The sequence below is a fragment of the Anastrepha ludens genome, chromosome 5 (assembly GCF_028408465.1).
Source record: "Anastrepha ludens isolate Willacy chromosome 5, idAnaLude1.1, whole genome shotgun sequence".
NCBI classification, from domain to species: domain Eukaryota; kingdom Metazoa; phylum Arthropoda; class Insecta; order Diptera; family Tephritidae; genus Anastrepha; species Anastrepha ludens.
Window position 1 is genome coordinate 40,647,695 of NC_071501.1, and position 18,266 is coordinate 40,665,960.

The 18,266-nt window shown below is 38.1% G+C and overlaps 1 protein-coding gene across 8 annotated transcripts in view; it reads left to right on the forward strand.

The window, feature by feature from the left end:
• Window positions 1-271: 271 nt before the first annotated feature.
• Window positions 272-18,266, forward strand: part of LOC128863118 (prolyl endopeptidase FAP) — a 67,792-nt gene continuing 49,797 nt past the window's right edge. For 2 of the 8 annotated variants that reach the window (XM_054102070.1, XM_054102069.1), the window contains exons 1-2: window positions 272-786; window positions 5,911-6,529. The gene's annotated coding sequence lies outside the window, so the exon portion shown is untranslated. The remainder of the gene's footprint in view (window positions 787-5,910; window positions 6,530-18,266) is intronic. The other 6 variants (XM_054102073.1, XM_054102072.1, XM_054102074.1 and 3 more) reach the window with 6 other exon arrangements.

Here is an 18,266-nt window from a genome sequence, read left to right on the forward strand (position 1 = left end):
TTCCTTTTTCTTTTACTCAAGCACTTGTCATATGCATTATAATACAGCCGCTGTGCTGTCACTTTCAATTTGTTTATACTATCAATTGTTTGCCACTATCGACCCACTGTGCAGCAGTATAAGCCATTGACAGCTGGCGGCGTTTAGTCTCTGCTGTTGCTGCTGCTTTGGGAATATCTCGAAATATCTGCAAGGTGCGAGTGTATGTATGTTATAGCGTGTTTTGGCGCACAGTCAGTTGGGTGGTCGGTGGGCCCATACCGTCGTAGGATATGACGTTTCGCTATTCTCACGATGCTTTGCTCACAACTTGCAACCCGCTTCTGGCTCTGCTGCTGCTGTTGTTTGGCGGCATTTGTGCTTTTTGGCAATTGGCATTAGATAAGAGCTTTCAGTCCCGGATTGGCTGTTGCTGGGTAATGATTCGAATTAAATAAGCGCCGTGGTATTACGAACGTTTTGTCGAGCATTAGCACACACATGCTTCTGTTGCGGTTGTATTACTCCTTCTAACTATAACCTAATAAACTGCTTGCTGCTTCGAAAAAAAAAAAAAAATTGACTTTTTGCCTAAAAGGTTCGCAAGGTTCGCCAAAAAATTGAATATTTTTTAAAATGTGCATTTTTTTCGCGGCGCGTTCTTCTTTACATGTGTATAAGTGTATATATATACGTATGTATGTGTGTGAATGTTTTCTGACTTTTTTTTAACATCTTTGTGACATTGAGGAAACGTGAAGAAAAAATAAAAATAACCGAAAAATGTTAATTGCAAGAAAACAAGAGGTAAAAAATATGAAAAAAGCTATGTGTGAAATTAAATAGAAATAAAATTGTAATGTAACATGTGTAGAGCTAAGTGTGTATGTATGTATTGGAAAAATAATTGTTTGGGTGCTGTAAGTGTTTGTGCACCACTATGCAAGTTCAAATAATTTTCAAAAATACCCAGGATTGTAGATTTGTTTTTAAAGATAAGTTTACAGCTATGTTTGTGTACAGATGTTTATATGTGTGTGCGTGTGTACTATTATATAATATAAAAGTTCCAAATTAAAAAAAATAATACGTGACATTCAAATTCGACGTGTACAAAAGTGAAAGAGGTTTAGGCTGGTTTGGTCTCAAATGTGACTGGCTATTAATTGTATAAAACAAACGTTCCGTTTTTCAATTACTTCTTCATAAAATGAAACTGAAATTTAAACGCTTCTTTTTAATTTAAAAATACAAAAGAATAAATGTAAAAAAATAGAAAACACAGAAAGTTGTGTAAGCAATGGCAAATTTAGGTTTAAAAACTTCTCAGAAACGCTGTGTGCCTCTTCTGTGAAAAAGTCGGTCAAAAACACAAAAATACAAACTTATTTAAATAAAAGAAGAAAAAAGTTGTTGCTAGAAAAAAATGGCAATGCAAAGAGAATAGAGAATAGCGTCCCATCATACTGCCACCTACGACAATATTGCAGCCGCAGCCGCAGCCGCAGCACAGCCACAGCAAGAGCATGGTCGTAACCATAACCTCATCCTCCTTCATAAATTTAGTGCCCATGCTCAGCTCAACTTCAGCTTCATTCGCAGCGGCAACGGCAACGCCACACCGAATGTAACAAGAACTACACAAACAACAACTATACCGATAGCGGAAATTGGCAGCAGGCATTTGGCAGCTGTAAAACGAACGTGGAAACCAAAAAGGAAATCATTTTTGCCAACATTTTCGATTCCAAATTCACGTACACACAAGCGTACATGCATATGTATGTATGTATGCATGTAATATTTATGGGCGAAATGTGCTATTTCATGTACGCGGCCTAAAGGTCTGGGTTTTCGCTGCCTTCCTGATTGACTGATGCCGGGAACGAAGAAGCCAGATTGCCAATAGACTTATATGAATATTTCCACATAAATAATCCTTTCCAATTTCTTTCAAAGCTCTAATGTGTCGGTGTGTGCGTGTATGTGTGCTTAAAGCCTTTATAAATAGTAAAATTGTAAAATATTTTTTGGCAACCGTAGATGCGACGGCACAGATGCGCACAGCCGGACTAACCAACCGCAGCGGGACATAATAATTCGAGTAAATCAAAGTAGTCGAGACAGTTAAATAAAGGAGACCAAAGTAGATACATTTGGGTATAAGTTAGAATGGCAACTAGTCGACGAGGGTGAAGCCAAGAAAGTAACAAGTTTGTAAATCAAGTCGCCAAATTTCAGTTGGGTTAAACTTTGTAGTAACTTTATTCGCTTTCAAACTATAGGAGGATTTAAATGATATTATTTAGAAATATTTTTAGTAAACTACAACTTTTCGTACATTTTCAAAACTAGACGCAGTTGAAAGAATGATTTTTATATATATATTTTTTAAATTTAAAATGACGTTGTATTACGAGATATCAGGACATGTCGTTCAGATTAAGGGGATGTGTAGCAAAAAAATAGTAAAAATTAAAAAACCATAACTTTCTAACCCGTTTGCCATACTCTATCAAGCAGTAAACAAGTAAACAAACGATTACGGTCGTGAAACCCTTCTGGTCCCGTATGGATCGGTGGCGTTCGAGGGATCTTCTGAGGTTGACAATATCTCAGCTCTCTAACTTTGTGAGTGTCCTCACAGGTCACTATCCGCAGGTATGCATGCCGTGAGACTTGGAATTACTTCGAGTCCTTTTTCGTCAGCTGTAATGGAATCATCTTAGTCAGTTGGAATCATGCTAGCACCTTCTGCTTAGCTGCTTTTGCGGGAGTCGGGTGAGACGAGAAGTGAGGCATCTTTGTTCTACCTTCTTTCCTACGCCTGTTGATATAGCTCTTCTTGATATCAAAATTCTGATGAGCTTTACCAGCATCTTTCATCTCATCTCTCTCTTTTCGTCCTATCATTTCCTTTACCTCTTTTCCCTTGTTTCCCCTTACTAGAGTGCCCATATTTATCTTCTTTAATACCACCATGATCAAAAAGTTTCCGAAATCTTTCCACAACCCATTGTCGGGGCCTTATTATTAGTTTTGTGTTGTCCACTGTTAGAGTCAAGAGTTTGATAGGGGGATAGAGCACAAAGTCAAAACAATCAACAAGTCGGTGCATCGGCAAAAAATAAAAAAAAAAATCAACGAGAATTTTGATGTACTTCAAACCTACACTTTATTATTAGGGATGATCAATTTAGAGGTATCGGATTTTAAATTGAAATAAAACAACGAAAATTCAAATAGATTGGGCAATCTTTATTATTTTTGTGTAGAACCATTCATGAGAATTATTTTTTAAAGATAATCCGTTTGAAATGTTGGCCGCAACTGCGCCGTAATTCGATCATCCGTAAACAACAATTTTGAATGGCTCGCTGGAAGACTTCGGTCGGTATCTCGAAAATAACTTTAGTAATGTTGGCTTCCAATGCCTCAATCGAAGCTGCTTTATTCATTAAACATTTGGACTTTATATATCCCCACAAATAAAATCCGAAAGGTGTGATATCACATGATCTTGGTGGTCCGAGACGAAAGATAAATTGCTAACCGAAGCGATGACGCCATAAATCCATTGTTTCACGGGCTGTATGGCAAGTGGGGCTGTTCACCGTCTTGATGGAACCAAATTTTGTGGAAATCACGGGTTTTAATTTCTGGCATCTGAAAGCCGTTTATTATGGCGCGATAGCGTTTGCCATTGACTGTTACACTGGCGCCAGCCTCGCCTTTGAAGAAATATGGCCCGCTGATTTCACTCACATCAAGCGGTTGTTTTAAATGGATGTAATGGCTGTTCTTGAATGACTGCTCTTCAGCCCAAATATGGCTATTTTGCTGATTGATTTATTGCTTAAGCCAAAAATGGACCTCATCGCTGAAAAAAACTCAGTTCCCAAAATGCGATTGGGATAATGAATGTAGCTGTATTTTATATGTTTTTGAAACCAAGATCTTTGCGTAAAATCATCCAAGTAGTGCCCTAAGATAGGCAAAGTTGTTGAGATTGGCGCAATACTAATAATAATATAAGCAAAAGGAAATAGTCAAATCTGGCCAAAGTCTTGTTGGATTACGGTTTTTTTCCTCGGGTGTGACGCTACCACCGAGGTTACCTTCTAGTAGTTTCTTCTGAATCGAGGACGTACGAAAAGCGCATGTTCCGTATCTTCATCGGTTCCTGGCTCGCACTGCGCCCAGCACTGGAATCTCTTCACGCCCAATGCGTTGAAGGTATGATTTAAAATATCCATGAGATACCCACTAAGGATTTGGGTAAGGTAGTCTTCAACTTTTCGGTGCTTTCTTTCAAGCCATTCTTCCACTCTGCGGATGAGGCGGTGGGTCCGCCTGCCTTTTTTTGAACTATATCCCATCGTGACTGTCACTGGGTTACGCTGCGCAGTTTTACCATTTTAATGTGTTCATTGGGATCGCATTGATTCCCGTTGCGCCTTATGTCTTTAGCTGGACACTTCTCCTGCGTCACAATGTCAAGTAGACATAGGCCAGCTATGGGGAGCGCCGCGTCTTCCGAGACCATTCAGAAAATAGAGTAGACTCTAAGAGTGCACAAGCGGTAGGTGGAATTTTCGCTGCAGAGCTTGTCTTGCCTGCTGCCTTGGTCAACTCTTATTTGCCATTATTCTGGCCAGAGCTATCATTGCAGCCGCAGCTTTGCTGATAGCATACTCCAAGTGATAACAAAAGCTTAGTCGTTGATCTACTAAGATGCCTAGGAACTTCATTATTACTTAGTTGAGCTCAAATGGGTGTACAAAATAGACTGAAAGTATCCAAATTACTATTTGAAACTCTTTGGTTATGGGAAATGTTACGTATGTTTCGCACAATACTGTAAATAGAAAGTGACCGGTTGAGACGTCGTTTACTCAACCATTAGTGCTTTACATACATAAGTAAATAGCCAGGTATAGAAACTTTTTATTAGAAAGTAAATGTACCGCACGGCAAAAGAGTCAACATAAAGTACTTTTAGGCAACAGACTAAATACGTAAGTAAGCTGGTACAACAGGAAATTGTGGCAGAAGGAAGGAAACCGCACCGCAGCTGCTACACAAGAACCATAAAAGGTCAGTCTTTCAGGCATTGAGTTATTCGATTAGCTGGAGCAGGATTTTAATAGTATTAGATTTAAATTTGCACGGCAATTGTAGCCAAAGGCGTTTACTTTGAAGCAAAGCTATTTGTAGGCTTTGGCAGCGGCGATGTGTGTAAAGCAGTCTTAGAATAGAGCAGTTAAGTGACTACAAACTATAATTAATGTGTCAAGGATTACAATAACAAAATAATGCATACATATGTATTTACTTTAAGTATATGTATGTACAGACATATGTATGCGTGTGGCTCGTAACATGTGGTAATTTCGCAAGAAAATGGTTTTGTGTGGTGTTGCTTTTGTTGTTGTAGTATGCGCGTCGTCACGGCCATTGCAGTTACACCTCATAGAACAAACTACAATACAACAATTACCTAGTGCTTATCAGCACCAGCTACTACATATACCTACATAGCATGTATACAGACACAAGCACACGCACACACGTAAATTTTAGTTTAACTTCCGGTTGAAGTGGCGTTTCGCTTTGTGTTTGAGACGGAAGCAGCCGATATTTTATAGCGTTTAAACACTCACAAACACGAAGTGAAATACGAATAAAATTCGATGAGCGTGAACTTGTACAAGCGTACATACATATGTACATACACACATGCATGCAAAAACACACACATATAGATATGTATGACTTTATATAATAAATACACTACAGATATTTATATAGTAAAGTTAACTTGTGGGTATTGTCTACCCGGTGCCGTTGAAGCACGAGTATACTTGTATATATATGTGTGTGTGCATGTGTTTTACTCTGTGCGTCAATGCGCTTTCCATTACATTTCAGTCTTCGTCGCACCACCACTTCGTCGTTTGTGTGCTGTGTGTTGGCTTTTTTGAATCACAATAAAATGTTAAAAGAAAAGCGCTGAAACAAAAACAAAAAGGAAACAAGCGAAATATAAAAGAAGTGAACGAAAGGAAAGAAAAGCAACGCAAATAAACAAAATTTATTATTGTATTCTTCAAAAGGAAGAAAGGGCTTTCGCGTACACGGTCGTCCTGCTAATAGCCTTGTGGTCGGTTCTCTGCTTACGTCGCCATTACATCCCATACCGGCGGCGGTTCTTTTGTTTGTGTATCCGCAAGTGATTCCATTCGCGTGCATTTTTGAATGTATGTATGTATATATGTGTGCGCATACATACAATAAGTGTTTGTGTTGTGGTGTGCGTGTGTGTCATTGAATTAGTAACGCAGTAACAACGAATATGATTAAAATTACACGTAAGCGGTTAAAGGATACGCTAACGAACGTATCGAGCTGAGCTGATTTGAATTGTGAATACGAGTATGTGTCCTAAAGCGTGCCCACACAAACAAACTAAAATAATCCATCATACTTGAGCGTCCGTTGTGTGAATATGCAGCCTCATCCTTTGAATGTCACGAGCATCAAACGGCAAGTAAGTGTGAAACTGCAAGCCTTATTATGTAAAAATGTTAATTAATAAAATGCAGATAAGCTTTATGGGTATACGCACAAGGTGGCGCAAAATTAATCATGCCATTTTGTTTCTGAATCACGTTTTTACTAAATAAAAAAAGAAAAACATAATTTCGAGTGATGGAACTCTTTATTTTGACTTTTACGCAACCTAATCCTTGTTTGTTTGTATACTGCAGCTGTCTACTTCACAACTGTCAAATATAACTGACCTATATGAAGGTGGCAGCCGTGGATGAATGGGTTGGTGCGTGACTACCATTCTGAATTCAGAGAGAACTCAAATCTAGGTGAAAGGCCAAAATTAAGAACAAGTTTCTCTTAATAGCGGTCGCCGCTCGGCAGGCAATGGCAAACCTCCGAGTGTATTTCTGCCATGAAAACGCTTCTCATAAAAAATATCTGCCGTTCGGAGACGGTTTGAAACTGTTTTTGTTTTTTTTTTGTGTTGAGGTGGCACAAAGCATTGAACGTCGAAAGTTGTGGTACTTGCCGTTTGGCTCACCCACTAAAATCCACCACAGCTCCGTTTCCCTTCGCGGGAGGGGGAGCGGCCTACTGTCAATTCTTGAAATTTTTAGCTGTATTGTTCAACGACGTCGACCGTCAAGTATCACTTGACAGGAAGGGGAGCGGCATATTGCCTCTTCATGAAGGTCTGCTCTGTTGTTCAGCGCGTTGCAGTTTGGCCATATTACATACAGCGGACCGATGTGCTTCTGACTCAATCATAATATCTTGAAACTGTAGATCCCTTCATTTGTGGAAAAACACCAAGACGCACCGCACAAATAGAAGGAGGTTCTCGGCCAAACAGGATGTACGCTCCAATTATATATATTATTATTATTATATATATATATATGGGGCATTCTTTCTCAACGGGAGACCCCTATCCATCCAAAAATGTTTTTAACCTAGAGAGTTCTAATAGGGCTTAAAATTTAGCTCTTTTTATCTACTTTTCAATGCAGAGTGGCCAAAAACGAAATTCAAGATGGCTCATTTAATATGGCTAAAAATATAATAAAAATTCATTAAATTCATTCTAATAACCTATGCCAAAAAAATTCATTTCAACGGAAAGAGTTGTACGAGGTCTCAAAATTTAGCTAATAAAGTTTACTTTAAAATACAAAATGAAAAATTTAAAAATTCAAGATGGCGGCCACAACATGGCGGCTAATTTTTTAAAACTACTCAAATCCACTTAAAATTTATTACTCGGGGGTTTTTTGGGTCGCTGATTACAAATCCCATCTCGCCATCTTGGATTTTTAAATTTTTCATTTTGTATTTTAAAGTAAACTTTATTAGCTAAATTTTGAGACCTCGTACAACTCTTTCCGTTGAAATGAATTTTTTTGGCATAGGTTATTAGAATGAATTTAATGAATTTTGGTTACATTTTTAGCCATATTAAATGAGCCATCTTGAATTTCGTTTTTGGCCACTCTGCACTGAAAAGTAGATAAAAAGAGCTGAATTTTAAGCCCTATTAGTACTCTCTAGGTCAAAAACATTTTTGGATGGATAGGGGTCTCCCGTTGAGAAAGAATATCCCATATATATGTTTATATGAAATTAATCATCCAATGAACATATTTCTTTATCCACCACTATCAAAAATATGGAAGTAATTCTTCATTCAGGTGGCACAAAGTTTATTGTCCAATTTTGTTTTTGAATAACTCTTTTATAAAAAAAATGGTTTCGAGTGATTCCTTATTTTGACCTTTACGTAACCCAATGCTGGTCTGTTTATGTATTGCAGCTGTGTAATTCCCAAGTGTTCAATATGACTGACTTATATGAAGGCGGCACAAAATTAATCACCCCATCGGAAGATTTATACTTTTTGAAAATGGCGTCATACGTAGTCCTAGATGAAGGTAGTCTCTTAGGGATCATCCCTCGGGACATGCATGAATAGAACTAGGATAAGACTATAGAAACATAATCGGCGATTTGCCGTTGCCTGCCGGGAACACGCCATTTTCAAAAATTATAAATCGATTTTTTTTTCCTTGTTTACTCCTCTAGAGAGCATAGGGCCTCGGCAAGGCTTGTTTGCGTTGGTTTCGTTACTCCATTTGATTTCTGACAGGGTAGGTGATTAGCCTGCCGCTACCAGTCTTAAATAGTGGGAATGCCCACCTGCCGTTGCTTAGGAACAACGCCTTCTAACTGTTTAGAGCGCCATCTGTGTTTCACATTTTTCTGTCAGAAGGATCACACAGATGGTTGAGGACTTCACTAAAATTGGTGTGTCTGCGCCATTACCGTGATTGCCCACTTCCTCTTGCTGGCGCCACTGATGTAATGTTTTTCTTTGTTTTTGCTTGTTTTAGCAGCCATAATGCAAATAATGCGCTGACTATTGTGCGGGAGTAAGGATTGAAAGGATAAGGCTTTGGGGTTGAGGAATGCAATTTTTTCTATATTTTTTTTTGTTATTTTTAATTTTTTTGTTTTTTTTTTAGGAACAGGGAAAGTATGTAAATTTGGAAAAGAGCGGGGACCGTGCTTTACGTGGGATTCAAACCAACAACCGTTGGGATGGAAGGCTAGTGCACTTACGCTAGACTACCGATGCTGAGAATATAGGGACTCAAATAAGTTTTCATTTAAAATAAAAATATGTTTTAATGTACGTTAAATAGTTCATTAATTAAGGCGTGACATTTGACACTGGTTTAACATTCGTAAATCCTGTTAGCCCTAATCCCATGTCGATGGTGGTTTTTGTTCGGCTCGTTTTTTATGACACTACTGCCTTGTCCATGTTTCATACCATTTGTTGATGATAAAATATTATTAAAATACAAAATTTAGAAAAAATCTCTTCGGATATGTTTAGTCAAAGCTTAGAAGATACCGTATGAATTTTTTCTAATTTTCTGTTGGCGTTATAGAGTAGAAATAAGCGCCCACCCATCGACATGGGATTAAGGTGCTAAACGGAGCGACATGGGATTAGGGTTAGTCAGGTATTGCCAAAGATTTATGCTAATTTAGCTTAAATAGCCCTATACTAGAACATTTGTATATCTAATCCCTCCTAAGCTCGAACATACATCTTGGGTTTGGAATGCAATTTATGCCTCTCATTCAAATAGAATTGAAAGGGTACAACGAAATTGTATTCGATTCGCTCTGCAACGTCTTCATTTCTCTGATCTACATCGGCCCTACAGCGAGAATATAAACACATCTGGGGTTCCTTGCCAATAGACGGACCTTTCAGTTCTTGATGTTTGTTTCGAATCGATTGGCTTCAATGTACCCGACAAAACTTTACGATTTTACTATCCATTTAACGTCAAAACAGTCAAATTAAACCACTACAACTTTGTCACTATTACGAGGGCTCTTACTGAGTTAATAGTATCTACGGACTATACGACCTAGATTTTGCTATACCAACATTTCTTTTCCATTCGAGAATTGCGTCCACTATTCTCTTTTGTTCTAGCATGTAACAATTACTTTTAAGTAATCATAGAAATATAGAATTTCTTGTAATCATAGGCTTAAATAAATACATAAAATCAAAATAAAATAGAGCATTTCTGCCTGGTCCTGTTTTTGGCTAACATTTCATTCACGAATTCCAGCATTTAGTAACGATCTTCTCCATGTAGTCTTAGCGCGGCTCCACTTGCATCTTCCTTAGAGGTTCCAATCAAGAGCTTGTCGGCAGATTTCCGTACCATCTTTTCGCAGTGTGTCCATTTCCATAATTTAATAAAGTTGGCCATTGCTTCCAAGTTCAATTTTTTATATAAATCATCATTGCTGATGATGTTTGATCCCCACACCTTGAGAATGCGCCGAAGATACCTGAATTTGAATTCTTCCGATGGTCGGTTACAAGCTAGGTCTTGCATTCATAGAGCAGTACTGAGATGACGTTAGATTTACAATAAAAAGTATAAATTTTGAAATAGGGTGATTAATTTTGCGCCACCTTATATGTATACACTATTCTATGTACTTACAACAACACGTGACTTTATTTATACCTATACATATACAATCGCATTTACTTGCAAGGGCTAAATCAGCAATTTTTTGCAATAAAAATAGTTATCAATTAATACCGCGAACAGTTCAATTTCATTTAATTTGAAGGATGATGCTGAGGGGCAACCGCTATTAGAAAAAATTTGTTCTATCATTTGGTGTTTTATGCGCGGTCATTTCAACTTCTGAATGGTAGTCACGCACACATTCTCAACTCCGGCCGCCCATTTTACCAGTTTACCACTCCCCCACTCCACTTAAAAAAAAAAAAAAATTCCGGGATATATTTGGCACTTACACCATTTATTAGGTGTTTGGTCGAGCTCTTCCTCCTATTTGTGGTGTGCGTCTTGATGTTGATCCTTCAAATGAACGGCAGATGATTTTTCATGAAGAGTTTTTTCCTGGCAGAAATACCCTCAGAAGTTTGGCATTCCCTGCTGAGGCGAGCGCTATTAGAAAAAACTTGTTCTATCATTTGGTGTTTAATGCCCGGACATTCGAATTTCTGAATGGTAGTCACGCGTCAATACATTCGGCTACTCCGCCAGCCCATTTTACCAGTTTTCCATACTCCACTTCAAAATAAGACATTTCCGGGACGATGAGGGATTTTACTAATTTTAATTTTATAGTTGACGATGGACAAAAATATTTCTTAAGATAAGGTAAATTTTTCATATGGTGCAAGTTAAACGATTGTTCACTCAAACCATATCTTGGTACTAGTCAGCCTTTAGGCTCATCGGACCGATTGGTTTTCAAACCGATTTTTGTGTTTTTTGCATATTTGGAGCATGTGAGAATTTGAGAAAAATATTCTGCGGGAGAAATTTGGACCTTTGCACGTTGGCAACGGCGAGTATCATAGGCAACAATAAGCTCTTGGCTGGGTCATGGTACCAACGCTCCGGCTCTGAAAGTATTCGATGCGGTACTAGCTGATGGTAGCAGAGGAAGAGGAAGCCCTTGTCTGCGCTGGAAAGCTTAGTTGGAGAAGGACTTGGCTTCACTTGGCGTGTCCAACTGGAAATGACTGTCGCGCTTTGTTAAACTCGACTAAAATCGAGTAAGCGGTTATCGTGCCAATCAAGAAGAAAAATGTTTAATCAATCAAATAACCACATGTCGAGCAAAAATATTTTGAAGGAAGTCTTAAAATATTATCAATTTTTATGATTCACTTGGACAAACTGTAGTGTTTTATACGGAGGGTGAAAAATTTAAATGCAAATATGCTCTTACACGTATGCAACTTTGCAGACACACATGTGAATCCTCACGAATGCGTGTGAACAATTTTCTTGTGCCCTCAAATCATTGTGATATTTATTCGCATTCTTGTAGAAATGCAAAATGATATTCAATACTCATAAAAATGCATTAGGTAATATAAGGTTTGAGTATTATTCTGTTGGAGGTAAGATATTCAGTGTGGAACACTTATTTCTGTGAGTGCGCCTCCCTTTGTTCCTCTTACTTCTCTTTCCTCTCTCTCTATTTCTATACTTGAAAGGATTGTGAGAAGCTCAAAGCTTTCGAAGTGCTGCATACATTCAAATCCAAAATCCAATGCATTATACTAGCATGAACATATGATAAAAACTTGCCATATGTAGGTACATATTAGGGATGTAGAATTTCGCGATTTTACTGGTCCCAGAATTTTCGGGATCTTACTTTGTAGCAGATAAAGAGCACCTCTCAACACTTGGTGGCTGGATTGTTAAAATTTATGTAAAACATCGCCGACGGGTAGGTTGTGCTAAATTTTTGCAGATGCACATTCACGAGTTAGTCCATTAGGATACCGCATGAGAGATAATTTTCGCCTAACTCTTCATTTATATTTCCTTAAACCTCAGTCACTGAGGGCGCTTAACAAAATGCGCGTAGTTGTAAATCCTCGCTGGTTTTGTAGTTTCACATATTTATTTCTGGAAGTAACAGTATCGAGTCTTCGTTAGAGTACGACAGTTGTAGAGTACACATACATTCTTCTCCTTGGTCTTGTTCTTAGATCTGCGGCAAAATCCTTTGGGTGGGAAACTCCTCTTTCCATTGACAGTCAAAATGGACCTATTTTCATCGATCTTTGGTCCCATTTGTTAAGTTGGTGTCGTTATCCATGTTTCGGGTGTGTGTTTTTTCATTGAAAGTTTGTCGCAGTCATTAATCAAGTCAATCAATCTAGTCATTAATCAAGTCAAGAAGTCAGATGGATTGGATACGGTTTCAGTCGAGCTATGTTTGTAAGACTTTTTCAATATTCGGTGGAAAGTGTAAGGTTCACATCGTTTACAGCTCGCCCAGAATGTGGAGGTGTTTTCAAAACAATATCTCTTAATCAATGTGCTGAAATAAGGAAAGTAAAAAGGTTTTATTTTTAATAACTTACACTTTTTTATCACAATTTATTATCATAATTTTATTTTGTAGCAGCTGCGAAGCACCTTTCTGCTTCAACATTTGGCGGAAATTGAAATGCTTTCTGCAGGGTCTTTATTACCACCATTAGAAAAAATATCAATTTCCTTACTGAAACCTACTGGGATGCTAATTGATTCTGGAACTGCTAGTCAAAGTCCCTATTGGCTGTTATTTTTTCGTACTCTAAAACGCAATACTCTGTTTTATAAAAAAGGTTTTGCAAAGTTAGATTAGGTTAGGTATATCTGTTTGATCTGAATAGATCTCACGTAGACCATAAGGGCCCGTAGTGTTACCAGTCGTGTTAAACATAGTTCGTGCTACACTTTTTGGCGAGTTTTAATAAGCTTTTGCCAGCAATTTACTTCAGAGATGAAAATTATACCGATCCGAGGTAGTTTTAACGAGTTCTGCATAGAGCAGGACAGGGGCAAAGGAAATGTTCTAACGTACCTCTTTCTTCTTCGCATAAGTTACCAGAGTTGCTTTGTACCAATCCCATTTTATCTGTGTGATATGGAGTGAGGCAATTTCACGTTACATCCCTTCCTTGGGAGTGATAAAATAAAGTTGGTTGTTTTCGTGCTGCAAGTTCGTAGCATTATTTTGGCAATCCTGGAGGAGGTTGAGTTTTCCCATACTCGAATACTCAACATTCGCGGGATTTCAATCAACTTATACCGGGTTTTTCGTAATTCAAAAACAGTCGAAATCCCGAAAACTTGGGATGCTGGGTTCTAGGGATTGCCATCCCTAGTACTTATTGATATGAAGCCACAAGAACTTAGCGAGCTTAGTGATTCTATTGGTATATTAAGTATAACGCAACAAATAATTTTTTTGTTTTTCAAAATATGGCAAGGAAACTATTTTTAGATAGGGATTTTTTTGTATAAATTATATTATTATTAAAGAGTGATTACAGATAGGGAAAGAGATATAGCATACTTATAAACACTAGGTTGTTCAATAAGTTTTACGGTTCGATAAGAAAAATATAAATTTATTGAACACAATTTTTGAAATACACTTCATACCTATATCAAAGTCTGATCCATACTGATTAATCGACATACAAAGTCCACTTTATCCTACGAAAGCGCTCTGAATGTGGCTGAGAAAGTCGCATTCGAATGTGTTTTTGTTCCATTGTTAGCGAATGCGACACCCATTGTGCACACAGCTTCTTGAAACCCAATACTTCAGTAAAAATATTACTTACACTGCCCAATGGCATGCCTAGTTTCCTAGCTTCTACTCAATCTCTTTCCGTCACTCGACGACTTTTCAATACGATATCCTGCATTTTATGTACGATTTGTGATATTGTTGCTACTTTTGGACGTCTTTGATGTGGATCGTCTTCAAAGCTTGTACGACCACGTTTAAATTCAGCAACCCATTTTTCTACTGTACTAATTGAAGCCGAAAAGTCCTTATACACTTTCTGCATCCGTTCGTAGATTTCCTTTACTTTAAACCTTCCAAAAATAAAACTCTTCAATAACAAAAATTAGCATTAAACGTAAATCTATTCACACAGCAACAATTATTCCTAGGAAACCTATTTCCTAGTTCCTTCAGAAACCTATTATTACTTCCGCCTCTGGGTTAGGTCAGGTTATGTTACGGTGATAGCCACACGAAATGAGTATTTAGATGAACCCACTTAGACTTGGAGGACCACTGTGATACCTCTTATTTGTGCCAAAGTCTCCTCCTCTAACTCCCGATGTAGTCGAATCTCTAATAAACGATAAATTATGTGGATGGTTGCAGTTTCCAAGTCTGCCAGACATCCGAAGAAGTAAAAGTTTAAAGAGTGATGTCACGTTCTGGGAAGAGAAAAAGTGCTCAACACTTTTCATTTTTCTCATGTTTCTGCACCTGCTACATAAGTTCCCATATGTTTTCTATGTGTTGTCATTAGACAGTACCCGAAGATGATACCAACAACTGCACTAATGGTCAGAAAAGAAAGAAAAGTAAAAAATGGTCAAGATTGATTAGGGGCCTAATTCTGTTTTCTTTCACTCTAGGCCAGACCTACCTAGTTCTCTCTTCAGCGAATACAAATGAATCTTATTGGCACGTTGTTAAATCGTCTTAACGTTTTGTCAGATTGCAACAGTACAATCAATGAGTTTCAAGCAAGCTTCCGTAAGTACTACTACTCGGTAAAAAATCTGCTTATTTTATTAAGAATTATGCACTTATTACCCACTTGGAGGTGCCGTAACCTTATTGGAATTGCGATGTTAAGCCCGAAAGTTACAAAACGATTGCTAAACCCAGTTAGTCATATGCCACACCCTTCCGACGGAAGAAGGTATGCCCGAGGTCCGCGAAAGCCAAGCTCAACAAATTCCATGTGGTAGGCTACGTCACCAGAGTGATGAAAACAGTATTCGCCGGAGTACTCGAGTTGTTTCTATGTTGTCGTAATCAAGAAACAATAACTCTTTCTTACGGTAAAGCTTGTTTTAGAAGAAACAGAGAATAAGAAGCTCGACAACTATAAAAATCCTGTATTCGCATTTTAGAGCGCTGCCTGCCGAGGTTTGACTTCGAATCCGGACAATAAATGCAGAGAACTCCCGGAAGGACAGTTGAATATGATGTACTAATGGCTCGCATACCAAAATTGAAGGAAGGACGTTGTATTAGCACTGTGGGCCGTTCCTTAACGCGCTTTAGCTTTGTGCACAACTTAGAACGTTCGGTGGTTTCAAGTGCAACGTGATTTCTTGTACGGTGACTTGATAGTAACAATGTGGAACACTGTGAACTGCTTGAAATCCCTTTTAACAAATAATCACAGTTGAGCCATTGACTGCTAGATAGCTTTTCGAGATATATAGATATCTACACATACCTGCTTTGCTCACATGGCGATCGCCGTAGTCTGATAAGTGCGTATCATGTGGGAATAGGTCCGTTGCCCATTACGGGCATAAATCATCAAAAAGTGTTTTGTAACAACGGTCGCAGACAGGCAAGGGCATATCACCGAGTGTATTTCTGCCATGAAAAATGGAGAGCTTAATTCATTATTAATATTTCTTTCGAGGGATGATCCTTATGGGATTACGTCCATCTAAGACTACTTGCGAATCCAAAATTTAATACTTTGCCTTTACAATACCCCACCTATTTATAAGCAAAAATAAAAATTTTATTAACCAACGGTTCACGGTATACTCAGTCTTAACTAAAATCCTATTAAAGGTACGAATATTGCAACATTAAGGAATTTAAAAAATCATTTCTGCCCCCACAAACCTCAAACTTTAATGTGCACGACTCAACAGATCAAAACGATAAAGGAATCCTTGCCGCAATGAATGTTGTGTAACTGTAATTGATGTACTGCTGAAAGACGATTGTTGATGGCGTGCGCAATGAAATAACCACACTTGAATATATGCATGCCTGTATGTATGTATGTATGTGTCCGCACTGACGGAAACTAGTTCCCCAGCAGCAATAGGCTCTGTGCGTTTTTTTCCAGATGGATAAAAGACAAAGACAAATTCAAATCAACAATTAATAATCATTCTAATAATCTTTCATAAACTTTGAACTTACGAGTATTTGTGTCTCATATTCCATTATAGGCGTTCGAGATCTGGAGGGTTTCATACCAATTGGGAACTCACACACCAATTCCGTTAAGCCAAAAGGCTTATTAGACCTTCTACCTACAATAGGGAATTGCAGAAAATGCATAAAGTAGACATCAGTAAAGTAGTGGGTTTTCTAATAGGTCACTATTACTTAAATCCCCATCTCTCACAAATTCACATTGGGAATGAAACAGAGTGTAGGCTTTGGTCATGAGGATGATGGAACTACAGCATTTCGTGTGCAACTGTATTGCCTTGGTAAAGGCAAGAGAGCACATCTTTCATCGAGATAAAATGGATTCGAATGAAATCAAGAATGCTCTTGTTGCAGATATTTCGAAATTTGTGCGCAAAGCGAAAAATTTACTGAAAGAATTTTGCTTTCAATTTAATTTAAGGGTAGTAGTGCCAGTCAATAGGTATTAACTACTTCTAAAGTATGGTGAATATCATAGGCAATAGAACAATGAGCTGTATGAGTTTTACGGAGATATATGTATGTACATAGATATAATGCAGCGAATAAAGATCCGGCGGCTACGTTGGCTGGGTCATGTCGACCGAATGGGTACAAACGCTCCGGCTGTGAAATTCGATGCGGTGCCAGCTGGTGGTAACAGAGGAAGGGAGGTGAAGAAGGACTTAGCTTTGGTGTTTCCGAGTAAGATACGACTGACGTGCTTTGTTAAATTTGGTCAAAATCGCTTAAACGCTTATCGCGACAATCGAGAAGAAAATATGTAATAGGAAACAAAATATCTGTTCGGTCGAAGAGTCGGTCATTGGGCATACCACAGGTAAATACTAAATTATTCACACCAATATTGAGGCAAGTGGAAACTTTAATTGAAGTCAAATTCTTTTTCAATTGGTATCTCCAATTCCTTACTTCTCATTTTGAATATTATTTACTAGCTAAATAGTTTTTGTCTATTCAATCGAACTAACTTGGTTTAATTACGGAGAGGCTGCCATAAGCGATGGTATCAGAATGAGTGCAAAGATAAAAGGGAGTTCCATATACAAAGCAGCAAAGGGAGGTTTACGCATTTATTGAAAGTTTGACACATTTTAAAGGAGAAATAGATGTAGAGTTTTTGAAGCTTGTGATTTATTTTATTAAAAACGTTATCAAAGGTTGGGTTAGGTTGAAGTCGTTCACTTGCAGTCACACATAGACCGGTTCGGTCCCTAGCAATACCAGTTGTAGTTCATTAGTTATACGTTTTGCAATAGTTCACCCGCATGGCGCTTGTTTTTGTTGCGAATTTAAAGAGACTTTTCCAACCCATTGCTGAGATGACTTCCAATCCGTTAAACTGTGGTGTCCTCAAATATTTCAAGCGCATTTCGAATAATGCAGGATATCTGTAAAAGAGATGCTTTACAGTTTCCCTTGAGCCCTGCTCCCTACGTTTCCTGCATTCCTCGCTATCCGAGACTCCTATCTTATAAGAATACACTGATGAGATATTTGCCGTTACCAGTACTCAAAGTGTGAGAACCATTTGCCCGAACACTTTAAGGCTGTTTGTTATTGTCTATGCTCGTCAATGAAACGGGCCTGGTAACAGACTTATAGACGTTTTTGGACTGAAAAGAGATTTTCCGTTC